Below are 12,194 nucleotides of genomic sequence, written 5' to 3'. Positions count from 1 at the left end.
ATCATATGATCATCTAATCTTTGATAAAGGTGCAAGAAATGTGAAGTGGAGTAAGGAAAGCCTCTTTAACAAATTGTGCTGGCATCACTGGACGGCTACGTGCAAAAAAATGGGCTCAGAACTCTGCCTAACACTACATACAAAAGTAAGATCAAAATGGATTAAAGACCTCAACATCAGACCAGAAACCAAAAGGTACATTGAAGACAAAGTTGGCAAAACCCTCCATGACATTGAAGCTAATGGTATTTTCAAAGATGCCACGTCACTGGCCAAGCAAGTGTAAACAGAGATAGATAAATGGGACTATCTTAAACTAAGAAGCTTCTGCACCTCCAAAGAAACAGTGACCAAAATACAAAGACATTCTACAGATTGGAAAAGGATTTTCGCCGAATACACATTTGACAAGGGGTTGATATCGAGGATATACAAAATACTGATTGAACTCCACAAGAAGAAAACGTCCAACCCCATCCAAAAATGGGGCAATGAAATGAACAGAAACTTTCTCAAAGAAGAAATCCGAATGGCAAAAAAGCACATGAGAAAATGCTCTACATCATTAATCATCAGGGAGATGCAGATCAAAACCACAATTAGATACCATCTCACACCTCAGAAACTGGCTCACATTCAAAAGAAAAAAATTAACTGATGCTGGCACGGATGTCGTGAGAAACGGACACTCCTTCACTGTTGGTGGTAATGTCGACTGATTCAGCCCTTCTGGATAACAGTATGGGCTATTCTCAAAAAATTAGAAATTGAGCTCCCATTTGACCCAGCAATACCACTCCTGGGAATATATCCCAGAGAGGCAAAAATGTATACTCGAAGTAACATCTGCACTTGTTTGTTCATTGCAGCACTCTTTAAAATAGCCAGAAACTGGAAGAAACCTGAATGCCCAAGGACAGATGAATTGTTAAAGAAACTTTGGTACATCTAAACAATGGAGTACTATGTAGCTGTTAGAAAAGATGAAGTCATGAAATTTACATACAAGTGGTACAACATGGAAAGTATCATGCTAAGCAAAATGAGTCAGAAAGAGAGGGATAGACATAGAAAGATTGCATTCATCTGGGAGATATAAAGTAACAAAGTTTGAGATTAATACCCAAGAATAGCTGAGATCAGCACCAGAGATAGATAAGGATGGAGGATTACTCCATAGCTTAGAGGCCAGCCAGGAATTCTAGGGGAAAGGGCAGCTCAGATAGAGAAGGGAGCACCAAATAAAGAGTGTTTGGAGGATTCTCCCAGGAGGGGAGATGCATGTCGAAAGTAGACTATGGACTGAACATGTTTGCCACTCAATGCCTCTTTTGCAGACCACAACACCCAAAAGAAGAGAGCGAACACAAGGGAATGCCCTGCCACAGAGGCAGGGTGGGATGGGGGGGGGGGGATGGGGGTGGGGGGATATTTTCCATGTTGGTGGAAAATGGGCACTGGTGGAGGAATGGGTATTTGATCATTGTATAATCGAAACCCAAGCACAAAAAATTGCAAATCTAAAACTGTACCTCATGGTCATGGTGTTTAACTAATAAAAAAAAATACCAAAAAAAAGAAACTGTGAAATCACAATTAAAAATAAAGGAAAAAATTAAAAAAAAGAGTTAGCAAGGGTGTTCGATTGCCTGTCTCGCAAGTCTAAGGTCTCAAGTTTATTCCCCAGTGCTACCACATGTGCTGAACATGATTTTGATAACTCTGTTCTTTGATTTTTCAAACCTGCACTGTAAGCAATTTCTAGTTTTACTGTTGTCAAGTATGTGTGAGTATCACTACTAGAGGGGTGCAACCCCGAGTGAGTACCACTAAAAGATGTGTGAGCACCACCGCCAGGAAGCACAACCTCTTACTAGCAACTGAGTAAGTGACCCTCAGTGTTCAACCAAATGATATATGTGTACCACAACCAAATAATATGAACCCTGGTGAACCCCTATGTGCAGTGAAAGGGGTACAACCCTATTGTGATTCCTGGCGACCATCACAGATAAAATGTGTGAGCACCAAAGCTGGGTATATGCACTTCTGGTCATAGCAACACAAAACAACAGTAAGAATGAATAGAGGGAAATTCAGAGAAGAATAAATCTTAAGAAAGAAAAACATAGATTTATTTTCTTTAATTAATTAATTTGGGGTTTTGGGAGCACATTATCAGGGATTACTGCTGACTCTATGCTTTGGGTTCACTCCTCATGGTGGTTAGGAAACCATAGACAGTGCCAAGAATTAAACTCGGGTTAGTTGCAATCAGGCAAGTGCCTTAACCCCCTCTACTATATCTTTAGCTTCTACCTCTATTTTACACTCGTGAAAAAAACTGATTGCTTAATCTCTTGAATTAACACCATCTTTACCTGTTTAATGGGGATAATACATTTTCTTGCTTAGTGATATGGCTAAGAGAAAGATTAGGAGTGAATGAAATATAAATAAAAGGTCACAAAGAGCTTGAAGATAATATATATGCTATACTATTTTTAAATTATTGGTCTCAGAAACTTATTTGCTGAACAATTTTACATGGTAGCAGTTTGCTATATTTACATATGTACATATTTATTTTCTTTCATTTGATGATCTCTAAACTTTTTCCTCGAATTATTAAGAACCAAGGATGCTAAAACCCTTACAGAGATGTAATTAGACCCATGTCATTGAAGAAGACCAGGTCTCAGACAGGGAAAACAAGGCTTTTGCCTCCAGGGAAGTGGGGAGAGAATATAGCAGAGTGGGATAAACACAAATTTTGGAGTTGATGGACCTGTGGTAGCTAATATTCCTGCATCTCAATTTCTTCTGCGAAGTGGGATAATAATGCCTTGAGGTCTTGTAAGTTTCCAATTACATTATGAAATAATGTTGATAATGTTGCCTATTTGTCAATAATGTCAATAAATGTTGCCTATTTTCAAAAACAAAAGAATAAAGTTATGGGTTGAGCTTCTTAATGTGTCTCATGGGGATCAAGTGTTTTAACCAGGGATTTCCCAAATGTGTGACAATGAAGATTATTTTAAGTAATGGTATAAGAAGCATGGAAGCTAGTATTATTCAGATTGATCTTGGCATATGAGTTTAAATTCTCCTGGAGCAATAGCACAGCAGGTAGGGCATTTTGCGTTGCAAGTGGCTGACCTGGGTTCTATTCCTTTGTCCCTCTTGGAGAGTCCAGCAAGCTTCAGAGAGTATCTTGCCCACATGGCAGGGCTGGGCAAACTCCCCATGGTGTATTCAATATGCCAAAAACAGTAACAAGTCTCACAATTGAGACATTACTGGTGCCTGCTTGAGAGTATCTATGAACAGTGGGACAAAGTGCTACAGTGCTATGAATTTAAATTAAATTTGGCAATGAAATTCAGAATACCCTTTAAGTATTATCTACCAGGTAAGAGTTCTCTTGTGTCCAACAGGATAAAACTTTTCCCCAGGCACTGATGTGGCCCTCCGTAGATCTGAGTAGGTGGTTATAAGGCAGAGGGCACAGGTTGGGGGTATGCACAGGATGCACTGGGTGAAGTTTTGGAATGAGAAAATTCAAAGATTATTCAAGGAAAGAATTAGGAAGTAATTACTTGATGAGGCTGACATGTCAATCAAAATATAATTTCCATACTAGACAGAAAACAATTTCACAGGCCCGACACATCCCTGGATATGGTTGTTTTGTGAAGGTAGTGAGATTTGTACAATGACTCACACTTTCCTAATGAGAAATTGATACTTCCTAGTAAAGACTTCCGGATTTCAGTTTCTTCCTAATCAAACATTGAATCAAAATACAAGAAGTCAGGGAAAGCCCTAAAAGTACAAAGAAGATCACACATGTCCATAGCCCTGGCTCCGGGACTTCATTTTTTTTTGTTTTGTTTTCCATTTTTGGTTTTTCTTTTGGGGTGATACTCAGCTGTGCTCAAGGTGTACTTCTGGCTCTTCCCTAAGGTATCTCTCATAGTGAGCTTGAGGGAACAACTATATGGGGTTGGTGAAAGGCAAATATCTTTCCTGCCTTACTAGGCCCTGGCTGCTTCACTTTATTTTGGGAGAGTCCCTCCCTTTTAACCTGTACCTTTGTGTGTTTTCTCAGCTCAGCTCCAGGCCACCCTGCATGCACTCCCTCTACTGGAGGAATCTGAGGTCTTTGCTGGTTGGAATCTGCATAGTCCCACCCACCTTGTGGAAATTCCTTCATGGTTATCAAAAGATTTCACACCTGCTTTGGGAGGTCAGAATGTTACTATAACCATTAAGCCTGGTTATGCATGTGAACTCATATTCAGTTCCTGTCAGCCCAGCATTTTACCATGCATTGCCAAGAGGGATCCCTAAGTACAGAATGCAAAAATAAGCCATGAACAATGGCGGGTGTAACCCCCAAACGACTTTATATTTCATCACTTGATCACTTGACATCCAATTACTCATCGATTTGCTGGACCGGGTGTCAGTGCCGTCTCCATTTGTCCCTGTTGTGTGCTAGTGTAGCCCAATGGCCTCTGCTCGCTCCAGGAACATGAAGAGCCTCAAACTGTTCTGTCAGGGTCTTGAAGAAGAAGTCTGACTATCTCGTAGGTGGGCAGCCACGCGATCTTTTGACGTCCCGTGGAATCCAGTCAGTAATGGCTCTAGTCCAGCTATCATGTCCAAATTACATTACGTGTCCAGCTCATCTGATTTTTGATGCCTTGGCAAATGAGACAGCATCCCCGATTCTCGATCATCAATGGAGTTCGGAACTACGGATTCCTTCTCTCACTTGAGTGAATCTTGATACTCCAAGCATAGCTCTTTGGATTCCTCTTTGGGAGATAGTGATAGCGTTCTGATCCTATTTTCGTAGCACTCAGGTCTCTGAGTAGTATGTAGTGCAGGAAGAAAGGTGGAGTCAAAGAGATGTTCCCAGAGCTGGAGGTTCTTTATCCTCTTCAACAGTCTTGAAGACATTTCAAGCGGCTCTCTTCCTCCTGTGCAACTCAGGTGCCAGGTTGTTTTTCATTTTTAATTCTAGATCTAGGTATACATTACTTCTGCATTCAGAGATGTTCGTTCATTGAGAGTGAATGGAATGTCAGGAGGTCGTCCATCTCTCATAAAAATTGTCTTCGTGAGACAAATGGGACAGATGTGGTCTGGCTGCATTTTGGCCAGGGCCGCCAACACCTCCTCCATCCTTGGGTGTGGGAAGAGCAGGATTCGGGTGTTTTTTTTTTTTTTTCCTAACAAAGTCGAGGCTACCAGAAAAACAAAATATATATATATGTATATGTATATCACACTCAGACCTCTGTCCTGAATTCAATCAGCTTTCCCGGGGATGCCCTTTCTGATGAGCAGCACCCTGGACTCAATGACCTCCCTAAGTATTCTCCGGCGATCATATTGGCCACTAACGCTTCATGCTTTCCTTCCCCCTTTTCAAGTGATATTCTTCCACCAACAACTACTCTCTCTCAATAAAGAAATGAGTCCATTCAAACCAGATAAAAGGGAACTCAATTCTGAGATTTAGTATAAAGAACATTTTACCAGAGAGTCAAAAGGTTGCCCTCTAGATCCTGTACAAGGATAGCACCAAGGAAGTTGTGGGAGTTAATGTCCCCTTATCCCTTCCTGTTACCCCTGAATAATGGTAAATTCCCGGATTAATTGCTACTCAACTTGCTCCTGACTCTGGGTGGCGCAATGCCTGGTGCTGTTGCTGAGCTACTCCCCTTGCAGGATGCAAACTCAGGCTGGCACCAGCACATTGTGTGCCCTGCACTCAGCACCGTGTTTATATACATCACAGGGTGGGGTTGGAGAGACCCACCCAGGAATGACTGATGGGAGGTAAGGGGGGACTGACCTTTGAAAGGATTTTTAAAGGGGTGATAGATTTCCCCACACTAGTCAGAATATCTGGAACTACACATGCAGGGAACCCGGATTCATTTTACAATCTACTTATTGTATGAAGCAAGCCCTTCCTTTATGTCATCCTGAGCCCCAATTCCATTCTTTTAGAGAAAAATAGAAATGCTCCATGAAGTAGAAATAAAGCGCTGTTGGATCAGAGACTTCGTAGCACCATAAGGTGTTTGCCATGCGATTCCTGCCTTAGTTCCAGTATCAGGAATAGACCCCTGAGCACTGCAGGGTGTGTCTGCAGAACAAAACAAACAGAATACAGAAAGAACTGATTGTGCTGCTCTCTCTCCCCAGGCAGTGTAGCTTCTCCCAGTATTTGTTCTTTTCAAACTTGCTGTGCTGCAATTGAGGTCATTGAGAACATTTTTCCTCTAACATGTATGAATTATCTCCCGACTAAATCCAAAATTTCTGGTGGTCGGATCGCTGATGGAACAGCATATGCCAGAAACTTGACTGCAAATAATTTGTAAATCATGGTCTCCTAATAAAGAGCTTAAACAATCAATCAAATAAAGAAATTTTAAAATGACATTCATTACTCTCCCCAGCTCACTGATTGCTACATCATTCATTTACCTATTTGCCTATCTGCACACGTGAAAATCTTCGGAACTATCTTTGAATTTTCTCATTCCAGAACTTTACCCATTCAACCAAGAGCAAACCCTGCGCTCAGTACCGTGAATCTTTTCCTGCTGTGACCATGCCCTAGCTTGTGCCCTCTGCCTGCTCCTTATCCTCAGATCTCCTTTGTGGCTGCATCAGTCTAAGTGGAAAAGATTTGTTCTGATGAACACTGGAAAGCTGTTGAAAGATAGAAAGGCTGAGGCAGTGCCATGAAGAACCGGCTCAGTGAAGAACTTGGCCCGACTAAGCCTAAGTTTTAGTTCCCTAAACTTGCGTTGCACTTTCCCTGAAATACAGTGGAGAGATCAGCAGAAGAACTAATTAAACATGATGCCAGCCAGAACATCTAATCTAACCAGACCCACCATATCTTCATGTAACCTCGCCTCCACCCAAGTAACCTCAGCCTTCACCCAATCAGAAGTTACCAAGTAATAGAAAGTCCCCTAGACTATTGCCAACGGAATGCCCCCACTATGCCACTGTAATGTGTAAAAACCTTTGTTGTTTGGGGCTGCTCGTTCAGAGTAAGCTGCTGTGTCAGTGAGTCGGATGGAGGCCATAGCCCAGGCTAGGACTAGCTCGAGCTAATCAATAAAGATACTCTTATAGTTGCATCAGAGTCAACTCCTTGGTGGTCTTTCGAGAAACTGAGTCACAGGTTAACACTGTTATCTGGATGGTAACACTTAAAGGATACTTTTAATCCCATTGCCAAACTTAAGGCCACATGGGAAGATAATTCTGAATTGTTAGCTTCCAGGCTTCTTATCATTTGTATCACTTGTCATCCTATTAATCTTGGATTGCTCGAGAGAGGGCACCAGTAACTTCTCCATTCGTTCCTTTCGTGTGCTAGTGTAGCCCAATGACCTCTGCTTGCTCCAGGAACACGAAAAACCTCAAACCAGTTGGTTCAGGGTTTTGATGAAGAAGTATGACCATCTCTTAGGTGGGTGGCCACACATCCTTTTACCATCCTGTGGAATTCAGTCAGTAATGGCTCTAGTTCAGTGGTCGTCTCTAAATCAAATAACATGAACAGCTCATCTGAACTTCGACACCATGGCAAACGAGAAAGCATCCCTGATTCTTGATCATCGATGCAGGTTGGAACTCTGGATTCCTTCTCTCACTTGAGTGAAATGTGATATTCCAAGCATAGTTCTTTTGGCTCCTACTTGGGAGAACACAAATAGCTTTCTCATCCTGTTTTCGTAGGGCCCAGATCTCTGAGTCTTAAGTTAGAGCAGAAAGAATGGTGGAGTCGAAAAGATGTGTCCGGAGCTGGAGGTTCTTTATCTTCTTAACTACTTCTTTGATGCTCTGGAAGGTGTTACACATGGCTCTCTTCCTCCTGCGCAGTATTGGCACCTAGTCATTCCTCATGTTGAGTTCTCGAGTCAGGTACACATAGCTGCTACATTCGGAGATGTTTGTTCCATTGAGAGCAAATGGAACATCAAGGACTTGTTCATTTTCACAAATATTGTTTTGGTGAGATTCACTGCAGTCTGACCTTTCCACACTCACAGCTGAAGTCGGCCAGCATTTGTGCCGCTTGGCTAATGTTTGGTGTTATTAGAATGATGTCATCAGTGAAGCAGAGGTGTTTTAGTTGCCGACAATCTATCTTCACTCCCATTTCTTCCCATCCTAGTCGTCGAATGACATTCTTGAGGGTGGCACTGAAGAATTTCGGTGAAATGATATCACCCTGCCAAACCACTCTCTTGACCTCGATGATCACTTCCTTGTAGATTGTTGAGATCCTGGTAGTGAATCATTAATACAGCTCGAGGAGGATTCGGATGTACTGAATTTAAATGCCCTGTTTGGCTAGGGCTTCGATGACCGCTTCAGTCTCAGTAGAATCAAAGGTCTTCTTTAAATTGATGAACGTTAGATAGAGCGGCATCTTGAAGTCTCGTGAAATATCAATCAGTATGGTCACTTGTGGATATGATCGATTCTGCTGAATCAGGACTTCTTATACAATTCTATGAAATAAGTTTCAGTTTCATACATTTGAATTGAAATGTGAACAACAGTCAAAGGCATCTGTTTTTACCACTGGAGGAGATTTCATGCAAGTAAATATCCCTTTTCCACTTTTTTTTTTTAGGTTCTATTTGGCTGTGTTCATTGTCACATGACACAGCCCCCAGAGAACTATGCAGTGCTGAAATTGAATCTGGGCCTCCAATAAGCATTCACTTAGTTCTTTGAAGAGTCTCTGCACTGTATCATTGTAGCACTGTCTTTCCATTTTCATTGATTTGCTCGAGTGGGCCCAGTAATATCTCCATCATGAGACTTGTTTTACTGTGTTTGGTATATCGAATATGTCATGGGTAGCTTACCAGGCTTTGCTGTGCAGGCAAGATACTCTAGGTAGCTCGCCAGGCTCACAGAGATTGGCAGAGGAATTGAACTCAGCTTGGCCGGGCTGGCTGCGTGCAAGGCAACTATTGCCCTATCTGCCTGTTATCTGTTGTCTACAAATTATTCACTCAAGTCATCCTGAATAGGATTGGAAGAACACTAGATTAAGGACAACCGTGCAAGCAAGTCAGATTCCAAAAAGGATTCAGCATAATCGTCCATATCCACATGATAACCAAGTTCATTGAGGTTTCTCAGAATTTCAAGATGCAGCTCTGTCTAACGTTCATTGATCTAAAGAAGGCTTTGATTCTGTTGACTGAAGTGTCATCGAAGCCCTAGGCAAACAGGGCATTCAAACTCAATACATCAGGATCCTCTGTGAGCTGTGTTGCGGATTCACTACCAGGATCTCACCATTCTACAGAGAGATGATCATTGACTCATGAGAGGGGTTCGGCAGGGTGATACCATTTCACCAAAACTCTTCAGTGCCACACTCGAGAACGTCAGGCGACAACTGGAATGGGAAGGAATGCGATTGAAGATAGACAGTCAACAACGACACCGCCTCCGCTTCGCTGATGACATCATTCTAGTAACACCAAACATCAGCCAAGCTGTACAAATTCTGGCGACTTCGACTGTGAGTGTGGAAAGGTTGGAATACAGCTAAATCTCACGACGACAATGTTTATGAGAAATGGTCTCATTCCTGACGGTCCATTCACTCTCAACGGGATGGACATTTCCGAAGGCAACAGTTACATGTACCTAGGTCAAAATTCAACATGACAAATGACCTGGCACCTGAGTTGCGCAGGAGGAAGAGAGCATCTTGTAACGCCTATCAGAACGTCGAAGAAATAACTAAGAGGAGGAAGAACCTCCAGCTCCGGGCCCATCTCTTCAATTTCACTGTTCTTCCTGCTTTAACATACGTCTCAGAGACCTGGGTCCTATGTAAACAGGATGAGAATGCTATTCGAGTCTCCCAAAGAGGAATCAAAAGAGCTATGCTTGAGGTATCATGCTTCACTCGAATGAGAGAAAGAATCTGGACTTCCGACCTCTATCAACAGTCAAGAATCAGGGATACTCTCTTGTTTGCCAAGGCATCAAGAATTAGATGGGCTGGACACATAATGTGATTTGGAGACAGCCACTGACTAGAGCCACTACTGACTGGATTCCATGGGATATCAAAAGATTGCGTGGCTGCCCACCTATGAGATGGTCAGACTTCTTTGAAAGACCTTGACAGAACGGTTTGAGGCTGTTCATAGTCCTAGAATGAGCAGACAGCATTGGGCTACACTAGCAACTGACAGGGACAAATGGAGACATTACTGGTGCCCACATGAACAAATCGATGAGTAATGGCATTTCAACTGATCAAGTGATTATGTGACACATGCTCACATTTCAACTCAAATGTGTGACACTGAAGCTTAGTTTAAGTAATTGTATAAGAAACTTCGAAGCTAATATTATTTAGATTTATCTTGGCTTATGGCTTTCAATTTAAGTTTGGCAATGTAATTAAAAATACCCTTTAACCCATCGAGAGAGACTGGAAGTGGAGTGTGGGTACTGGGGATGGTGGGAGGGAAACTGGGGACATTGGTGGTGGGAAATGTACTCTGGTGGAGGAATGGGTGCTGGATCATTGTATGACTGAAAACCAAAACCCAATTATAAACAGCTTTGTAATGGTCTATTTCATCAATAGTCAGTTAATAGAATTAAAAAAAAAAAAGTAATATATCGTTCATGCCTGCTTCAATCATCTTAGTCAGTGGCTGAATAAATGGCAGTAGACCTACAATAAAGCAATGTGTATAGGGGGTGGAGTGATAGCACAGCAGGAAGGGTGTTTGCCTTGCACACGGCCAACCCAGGTTTGATACCAAGCATCCCATACGGTCCAGCACCATTAGAAGTAATTCCTGAGTACATGAGCCAGGAGTAACTCCTGTGCATCACCGGGTGTGACCCAAAAAGAAAAAACAAAACTATCCTTTAAGTATTATCTACCAGATAAGAGCTTTCCAGTGTTCTTAGGACAAGAATTCCCCAGGCAGTGATGTGTCCCTAAAGGAGCTCTGAGGAGAAGGTGAGAGAGCAGAAGGCAAAGGCCCGAATGTGACTACAGCAGGAACAGGTTTATGGTACTGAGCACAGGGTTTGCTCTTGGTGGACTGGGTGAGGTTTTCAAATAAGAAAATTCAAGGATGTTTCCAACGACTTTCACACGTGCTGATAGAAAGTTAAATAAATGGTGTCTCAATCAGAGAGCTGTGGACACTTATAATGTCATTTTAAATATTATTTTTTTATTTATTGTTTAAAATTTGGGGCTGAAGCAATAACACAGCAGATAGGGCGTTTGCATTCCACGCAGCCAACATAACCTACCCGAGTTCAATTCCTCCGCCTCTCTTGGAGAGCCCAGCAAGCTACCGAGAGTATCTCACCCGCAACTCAAAACCTGGCAAGCTCCCAGTGATGTATTCGATATGACAAAAAAAGTAACAGCAAGTATCACAATTTGTTGTGAGATGTTACTGGTACTTGCTTGAGCAAATCGATGAACAACGAGAGGACAGTGCTATAGTGCTGCAGTTTAAAATTTTATTAGGGCACAGCAATTTAACAAGTTTCTCATAGTAGAATATGTGACCCAAACTGTTCTGGCACCAGTGCCACCCCCAGTGTCATTGGCGAAAATTTTTGAAACCTCAATGCAGCACTGAAGACTCTGGAAAGGACAAATTGTGGACCCACTTACACTCCCCTGTGGAGAGACTGAAACTGCAGCGCAGCCTGGAACTTCAGTGTATTTTGGTATTTAATTAACTTTATAGGGCTGGAGCAATAACACAGCAGGTAGGGCGCTTGCCTTGCTTGCAGCCGACCTGGGCCGACGTTGGTTTGATTCCTCCGCCCCTCTTGGAGAGCCCGGCAAGCTACCGAGAGTTTCGTGCCCTCATGCAAAGCCTGGCAAGCTAACCATGACATATTTGATATGCCAAAAACAGTAACAAGTCTCACAATGGAGATATTACTGGTGCCCGCTCAAGGAAATCACTGAACAATAGGAGGATTGTGCTATACAGGGCTATCATTAGTTTGGTTGTGCCACACCCTACACTGAACATGGCATTCTGTTGACTCGGTGCCATACCTGGCAAACACCTTAGAGCCTCCATTATCTCTCTTACCCCAACAGCACTTTCCTTCTA

The sequence above is a fragment of the Sorex fumeus genome, unplaced genomic scaffold (genome assembly GCF_029834395.1).
Source record: "Sorex fumeus unplaced genomic scaffold, SorFum_2.1 ptg000039l, whole genome shotgun sequence".
Taxonomy (NCBI): Eukaryota; Metazoa; Chordata; class Mammalia; order Eulipotyphla; family Soricidae; genus Sorex; species Sorex fumeus.
The sequence above is the reverse complement of the archived record's forward strand: the minus strand, read 5'-3'. Positions refer to the sequence as shown.